An 8,875-nucleotide genomic window follows, 5' to 3' on the forward strand; every position below is an offset into this window, starting at 1 on the left:
TGCCGATAATATGAAAGAAATCCAGCCTTCAAGCATAGCAGACACCATTTTTATGATGTAGACAGCAAAGCTCAAAGGCATAGTCATACCCATGCTCTTCTCTATTTAATCTAATTATCTGTATTATTTGAATTTAAAGAGCAAACCAAACTAAATAATAATAGAAAAGTGAATAAAGTGGTCACCTTATGTACTAGAACTATTATTATTTTCTCCTCCTCCTCCTCCTCCTTCAAATGAGAATCACAAATGGTAGTAAAGACTTTTGTTGAGCAGAATATATCTTTCTTTAGCAGCAATGATGTTTATTTTGTGGCCTTTAACTAGGTTTTAAGCAAGTGGGGGACTTTGCCTTACTTTTATACTTGTGGCCCCATCTTTAATTAGATTCTATCTACCAATATTTAGTTGAAACAATTAAGTTGTATCTAACTAAATGTCCCCTTTTAGATGCTAGTTATTAATGCATTTAATATTTGTTGACGTGTCTGACAATGTGACAATGGCAGGATGGAATTCAATTCCAATCAGAATGATGATTTTTCTAAGATTGTTGCTGTGGGGACTCAAAATATGGGACCAAAGGAGGGGACATGTGAGGTGTCCCCTCCCTATTACATAATGAGTTGGTCATGCGAACTCATTATGCAATAGGGAGGGGACACCTTACCTGTCCCCTCCCTTGGTCCCATATTTTGGGTCCTTGAGTCATTTTTCTTTTTCTAGTATCAACGTTGTAGAATAATTCGTCGACGTCTTTATGGCCATATTTTGCAATCTTTTGCTTTGATATTATCCCGGAAAGGTTACTTGGTACAGATAAAATGGATCCGGGTCATCTCCATTATTTAAAAGTAGTGGAGAGATCGTTGTTTTTCTTATAACTGATGATTAATTAATGAAAAAGTTTTATGATCTGTCTTATTGAGTATAAAATAGAAATGAATGCAATTTATAGGGATATGATAAAGTGTTATTAGGAGCGGATCTACAGTGGGAGTAGTGTATGCAACTACCCCCACTGACCTCCACCCTGAAGCCTAAAAAAGAAAGCCTGTTAAGTTTTATTTTTATTTTATTTTTTGTACCAAAGGTTATTGGGTCCAAAAGAAAAGAAAACCGGAAAAAAGAATGAGGAAGGAGATGAATAATTACATTTTGTAGGTGTTTGCTAATTTGGAACTAAAGTTTGGTGTAGGTTTCGTCTTTTTGTATGTCAAGAAGTACATAATTCACGTTAGGGCACTTTACGGTGTTGGTTGTTCTTTGGAAAAAGTTCGTCTGTTTGTGTGTGGGTGGGGTACGTGTTTGTGTTCTCTGTTTGGCTGATTATCACCTAAATACACTATGATTTTGCATTTATGTACCCATACCTGTTTTTTACGGCACTAATATACGCTAAAGTTTCTAAAATGCACACTTTGGTTCTCTATGTTGTGTAAACATGAGAAATTTTCCGCAAATTTTTCTATGTGACACTCACAAGATAATTTTATATCCCTTTAGCTCTTAATATTTATTAAATTTACTGTTGCATCCACCATAATTCAATTTTAAAATATAATAAGGATAATTTTAAAAGAGGGTTGGGGTAATGTTTAGCAGTAAATTCAAGAAATAATAAGACTTAAAATATTCTAACATTAGATTATGCATGTCATTTGGAAAAAATAAAGGGAAAATTCTCACGTGTGCATAATAGAAGGTATTAAAAGTGTAATTTTTAGAAACTTTAGCGTATATAAGTACTGCCTAAAGTGTGCGCGGATATATATAAGTGCAAACTAGGAGAAACTATAGAGTATATAAAGAGCTATAGATTAATTGATGGAAAGGCATGGTAAAGATGATTTGCATATAATATTGATTTACTAAGATTGCTTTTGAGAAAGAAAATAAAGTGATGACTAAAGAAAGAAACAAAAAAAAAAGATAAAAGATAAAAGATAATTGAGGTTAGTTGAATTCACTCATATACTAGTTACATTGTAGTCTTGCCTCTACTGACTAAAGTTTCTAGATCCATACCTGAATGTTATTTTTGAATTGATTACAATTGTTGTTGCGCCCAGCGGAAGCGGACTCAAACCACAACGAGTCGATAAGCAACGAACGAAGAACACCACGAGCACAATCCACAATAAAACGATCAAAATCAATCACAAATACAGAGATATACGTGGTTTGGCAAGTTGCCTACGTCCACGGGGAGAGGATAGGGAGATTTTACTATAGAGAGGAGAAATACAATGTGTTACAACTCTCAAACAATCACAATAACTCTAACCAACAAGATCTCACTCACCCTCAAAATTCTCCCTCTCAACGTGCTCAAAAGTCTCTGATAATAACCCTCTCTCTAATGATAAACCCCTAAAAACATGTCTTTAATATATAAAACTCTAAACCAAAACAAACTGGGAAACAGATATATCTGTTTTGCTCGCTATCGATCGAGTGATAGGAAGCCACCGGTCGACCAGTAGGTCTTCATCGGTCGATCGATATGGATTCATAGATCGACTTTCTAGTGTGGCATTTTTCCATTCCTGTAGTGTGCACATATCAGTCGACTGATAACTTCTATCAGTCGACTGACCAGAGTTTTTCCTGTTCTATGTCTTTTTTAACATTATTTACCTTTTTTAACAATTCTCCACCTCGACGAAGTGTTCCCAAAACTGAGCCAACACAAACAAGAGCACCAATGTGTCATCTCACAAATCCGGCTGCGCCAATGTGGTTGCCTACATATACCCTCTCCCAATGGATCAAGCTGCCCGAGTTCTTCCAAATAGCCTCACCAGGCCTCAACAAGCACAAATCTACAATAAGTTTCTACAGTGATCGAACTTGCTGCTAGAGACCACCTTCGTGAGCATATCTGCTGGATTATCTTTTGTGTGGACCTTCACGAGCTCCACATCCCCGTATTCAAGAACATCCTAGACAAAGTGATAGCGAACATCGATGTGCTTTGTCCTCGCATGGAACACTTGATTCTTCGCCAAATAGATATCATTCATGCTATCACAATGAATGGTTACAGACCGCTACGAAACACCAAGGTCCTCCAAAAGTCCTATAAGCCATATTTCCTCCTTAATATCCTCTGTAATCATCATATTGACAAAGTAATTGTAGACTACAAGGTGCATTTCCAACACACCAGCGCACGGGTCAAAGTTAACACATACCCCGTCGTCGATCGGCACTTGTCCAAATCTCCAGCATAATCGGAATCTATGTATCCAATGCATAAATGTCCACCACCAATTACCTACTCAAATATCAAACCAACATTGAGAGTACCTCGAATATACCTCAATATCCACCTTACAGCATCCCAATGACCCGGACCCGGGTCGTGCATGTATCATGAAATCATGCTAACTTCCTGTGATAGATCTGACCTTGTACATACCATTGCATACATTAAACTTCCCATTGCGCTTACATAAGGAGTCTTAAACATCAACTCTCTATCTTTAACTGACTTCGGCGAAAGATCAGCTGAAAGCTTCAAATGAGCTCCCAAAGGTACACTAACTGGCTTCGTTTCCATACTAACATTGAATCACTGTAACACCTTTTTCAAATAAGTTACATGTGTTAAACAAATTTTACTCTTATCTCTGTCTCGTTGATCTTCATCCCCAAAATGCGCTTTGCTTCACTCAAATCCTTCATTTCAAACTCACTAGAAAGCTGTATTTTTAATTTATCTATGGCGGATCTGGAAATGAAAGCAACCAACATTTCATCGACATAAAGCAATAAATAAATGTACGCACCTCCATAAAGCTTGTGACAATACACACAAGGATCAAACTGTCTCCTTATGTATTACTTGCCGAGTATAAACCCATCGAATTGCCTATACCACTGTCTTGGAGATTGCTTCAACCCGTATAGCGATTTCTTCAATCTACACATCAACTTTTCATTTCCTGCAGCTCGAAACCCTAATGACCGAGTCATATAAATTTCTTCATCAAGATCACCATGAAGAAATGTTGTTTTTACATCCTATTAATCTAATTCTAATTCATACTACGTGATACGGGTGTATCTTCTCTTCGGAACTTAGCGATCCTCATGAGAGCTTGAGGATAGAAGATTCTCATGGTAGCTTGAGAATAGAGGTGCAAAACAGCACAGTGGAATGCAGGTTGAAGCATGGAACGAAAATGCGAATTAAAGAATCGAAGCATCCAGTTTTCAGCCAGTGAATAGACTCATAACAGTCATGAGTCGACTCATCAGGTTGAGTCGACTCATCAGGTTGAGTCGACTCATGCCTGTCATAAGTCGACTCATGAAACTCAGTCGTTTTATCAAAAGTCTCTGACCAGTCGACTCATTATTGTATGAGTCGACTGTAAGGACCATGAATTTTTAATACTAGTTAAAATAATTTTTTGGTATTTTAAAATATTTAATTATTATTTTTAAAAGAGTATTTGTATTTTTCTTGATTTTCTATAATTTTTTATGATTTAAAGTTCAAGATTTATATTTATTTAAATGATTTTGATATTTATAAATTAACTTAATACAGTCAAATTTTTTGGAATTTATCTGTTGCGTTATTGATATTGTTATATGTCATTTTGAATAATACATTGTATTATTTTTGTTATTACGTATATTTTTATATAATAATTTTGTATAATTTGTTGTATTATTTCTACTGTTGCATATTATCAGTTGTATTAGTATAAGTTGTACGTTTTATCGCGTAGATAATTATCCTATAATTATTTGATTTTAAATATAAATAATTATATTTTTTTATTAATTATTCTTGTTTAATTGTGTAATTTCTTGTATTATTTCTACTATTGTATATTATCGGTTGTAATATTACAACTGGTACGTTTTGATGTGTAGATAATTTTTACGTAATTAATTATTTTTTTTGTGATTATTATTATTTTTAATTAATTTTTAAAAACCTAATTTTTCTATATATATATATATAATATATATATATAAATATATATATATATATATATATATATTAAAATTCATTATTTCTCTCCCTCTTCTTCTCCTGTTCAACGAAAACAGCCCGCCGCCCCATCTCTCTTCTTCTCCTTCCTCTCTCCTTTGCGCCCGACCAGACCCACCGCCGGCCTCCTCATCTGCCGTGCCACCCGTCGGCCGCCCTCACCCTCAACCACCTCCATCTCCCCGCCGCCGCATCCTCCTTCTCACGCTCTCTCCTCCAAGCCGAGCTCCTCCCCCTGTTCTCAGATCGAGCGCCGCTCTCCTCTTCCCCGTCCTCCACATCGCAGCCCTTCCTCCGACCGCCGCTCCCCTCTCTCTATCCTCTCCTCTTTCCCGACGACGAAACACACGCCGTGCTAACACCGCGTCCCCAGCCCCTCTCCATCACCGCCTCATCACAGCCTCCATCTGCCCCACCAGATCTCCAGCGCTGCAACCCTCCCTCCGCAGCATCGCCGTCAGTCCCGACCAAGCCCTCCTCTCCGCGGCCGCTGCCCTCTGACCCGACGTCCCAGTAGCACACCGCAGCTGCCTCCTATGCCCCATCTCCTCTTCGACGCGCACGCCGCCGCTGACTGCCAACCTCCTTCGTTGCCGTCGAGCTCCGCCTGACGAACGCTAACCCGGCCGTTCGTTTTGACCCTCCCTCAGGATCCGCCTGAAGCTCTCGTCGCCGAGTTCCTACCGTCTGTAACTCACCGTCGTCACGCGTCGTCACACCGACGCTCGCCGAGGACTTGCACGTCAAAGTTAATTTATTCGACATACCCGAGGCAAGATCTCTCTTGCTCAGATCTGAATTTTATACCTGTTATAAATTATCTGCATATTTTAGTTGTGATATGATTATTATGCATGGATTTGTTGTTGAATGGTATTAAAGAATTTTTAAGGGAATTATTTTGCAAAATAATTATTTGAATTAATAAGTTATTATTTTAAAATATTATTTTAGAATAATTATTATAAATTAAAAGAATTTAATTGTGAAAAGAATCATTTTAGGAAAATTATTAAATTCATGGAATTGATATTTATAATTCATCGTGCACTGTTGTTCTCATTCACATTCATGATTCCCGACTCTGATACACAATATTAATGGCATTTATACATTGTTATAGTTGAGAATCGCGAGTATTGCTTGACCATAGTGACCCGTGAGATATGAGTTGTTGACTTAGACTTGGGATGGAAAGGTCTGGATTCATGTTATCGGATATGTTTATTTTTTATTTCCAAGCTCGCACCAGTGAACCGTTTCGCACTAGGGTGGGTCTGAGGAGCAGTTATCGGATGTGTTCATTGTTTATTTTCAGGCTCACACCAGTGAACCTTTTCGCACTGGGGTGGGTCTGAGGAGCGGTGATATTGTGATTATTGATTATTTCCAGACACGCACCAGTGAAACGTTTCGCACTGGGGCGGGTTTGAGGTACTAGTGAGATGTGGTTGTTAACCAGATATCTGACAATATGAACTTTGACTCTAGTGAAACGTGGACCAGGGAGATGACATAGGATGACTAGTTACATGACCTCGTTATTTAGATGATTTTAGATTCTTGTGAGATGTAGGCCAGTTGTATTTCTTTTCATATATAGATCAGGATTAATATTTAATTATCTACAATTTAAGACATATGGTATATACATGAGGGTTTCCTTATTTGAATTATTTCGCTCGACGTACTACGTCTCATGTTGTAGATTTTTAGGTATTAATTTTATCTATTGTATGCCCCTGTTACTTGGATGATTAGACTGATCGCTAGCTGCATGATCTTGTTATCTGATAGATTTTGGATGCTTTATGTTTATCATGCTTTAGTAGTGTTTTCACATGTTAATTTTGTCAGATTTCTAGTTGCACGTTCTTTTGTCATTTCTATTATCGTATCATTTTCTGCTGGGGTCACTACAACAAAATACAACATTGTCGATGAAACAAAAACATTGGCAAAAGTTTAAAAAACGTCGGGAAAAATCTTTCCTGACGCAAAATGCAGCGTCGCTAACACGTCACCAAAAGTGCGTCAAGGAAAGTATTTGGCGACGCAAATACATTGCATCGCCAAAAGTACACTTTTGGCGACGCGTCATGCGTCGGGAAAAGTATATCTTTTAGCGACGCATAATATTTTACGTTGGCAAAAGTATACTTTTGACGATGCATGCAGCATCGGCAGAAGCTATGCGTCGGCAAAAGTATAGCTTTTAGCGACGCAAAATTGTTCGTCACTAAAAACTATACTTTTGGCGACGCAAATTAGTGTCGACAAAAATGCAGCTTTTAGCGACGCAGAGTGAAGCGTCGCTTAAAGCTATACTTTTGGCGACACAAAATAGCGTCGCTAAAGGCTATACTTTTACCGACGCTAGATAGCGTCGGCAAACGTATAATTTTTGGCAAGATTATGCGTCGGTAAAAAGTATAATTTTGTCGACATTAATTTGCATCGCCGAAAGTAACATCTTTTCTGTCAACTACAAGCCTACACTGAACCTGAACATCCATAAAAAATTTGCTCCCATTCACATCAACAAAGAAACCAAACATCAAATTATACTCCAAACAAGTTGCATATTATAATAAACAAAGAATTTGCTCCTATTGCAAAATAATTACATTCATTTTTATTTCCAAGTCAATACTCAAAGGCCTGTTTAAATATTCCAGTTTGTCATATTCAGTGTTTTCCATTTCAGAGAATGACACATTATAAGATTTACAGGAAACAAAACTAAGTTGAAAAAAAGAAAACATGAAGTGAAAGAACGGCACGATCAGTGAACCTCTTCACATATGAAGGTATATTCTCTGGTAGAGTTTTTGCGACTCTGTCTAACTCCTGCATTTGTTGCTTTGCAGTCACTCTATCAGGGCCATAGTACATATCCATAAGCTCTTTCATGTGTGGTAGCCTTTCCATCAGTGCTTTGATTATTTCCTGTTAGAGAAAATGCAACGTCAGATTATCAGCTACATATATATAGCTCAAACAAATACTACCATATATTTTCTAGGAAATGTACTATAATAATAATTATTTTTTGTTATACAGCAAGGAGGGTGCTCTTAAGTGCATCAGCTATAGGCATGGATTCTCTGGCTTTGCGGCAACTCTCACAGAATCTCAAGCAAAAAGAGTTGCAGGTACAAAATTGAAATCATCCTATTAATAGGTTTCCCAGCCAAGTTTAAATAAGCAACTCTTACTGTCTTGCATGTCTTGAATAGGCTTCCTTATCCAAGTTAATGTTGTTGACACTAAAAGAAAGGAGGGTAAATTGATATTTTTAAACGTTAGGGGGATTTTCAGTAATTTACCCCAAAAACACATAGATAACAAAAGAAGGTATAGAATGGCCTAAAGATAAAATTAAAAAAGGATGAATAAACATTAGAAATATGAAAACCACCTGTATGATGTTCAGAATGAAATTTAACAGAGTAGGAATTGCTCTGTTGATATGCACACACACAATGCATTTTGAGGACCCGCCTAAGGAGGGGAAAGGGAAACCACAATCCAAGGTGCCACATGCAATAAGTATATTTATTCCTACTCAATACATGAATAGGCATGTCCTCCCTTGTCATGACCCATGAGGTTCATGTTTATGACAGTAACATGAACAACAATGAGAAAAGCCTAAAACTCGGACAAAAGCAAGCAATTAAACTTCTGTTGTGTAGTTGCAATGGAAAGAAATTGCAACTACAGGTGAAATTGTTCCTTGGAGAGTGATATTGTAAAAGTAAAGGGCAGTAACTCTCTCGTGCCTTAATTTGGCTGCAGCCTGCAGGTGACTCCAACACAATTGCAGAAGGAGGTGTTAGTAGTCCAGTTTGAAGAGAG

General features: G+C 37.4%; 1 long non-coding RNA gene across 1 annotated transcript; it reads left to right on the forward strand.

The window, feature by feature from the left end:
- On the forward strand, nt 7,445-8,867 carry LOC109842260. The gene is made up of 3 exons (XR_002247310.1): nt 7,445-7,824; nt 8,078-8,169; nt 8,816-8,867. It is a non-coding gene; the product is annotated as an uncharacterized LOC109842260 (long non-coding RNA).

The sequence above is a fragment of the Asparagus officinalis genome, chromosome 1 (genome assembly GCF_001876935.1).
Source record: "Asparagus officinalis chromosome 1, Aspof.V1, whole genome shotgun sequence".
Classification (NCBI taxonomy): Eukaryota; Viridiplantae; Streptophyta; class Magnoliopsida; order Asparagales; family Asparagaceae; genus Asparagus; species Asparagus officinalis.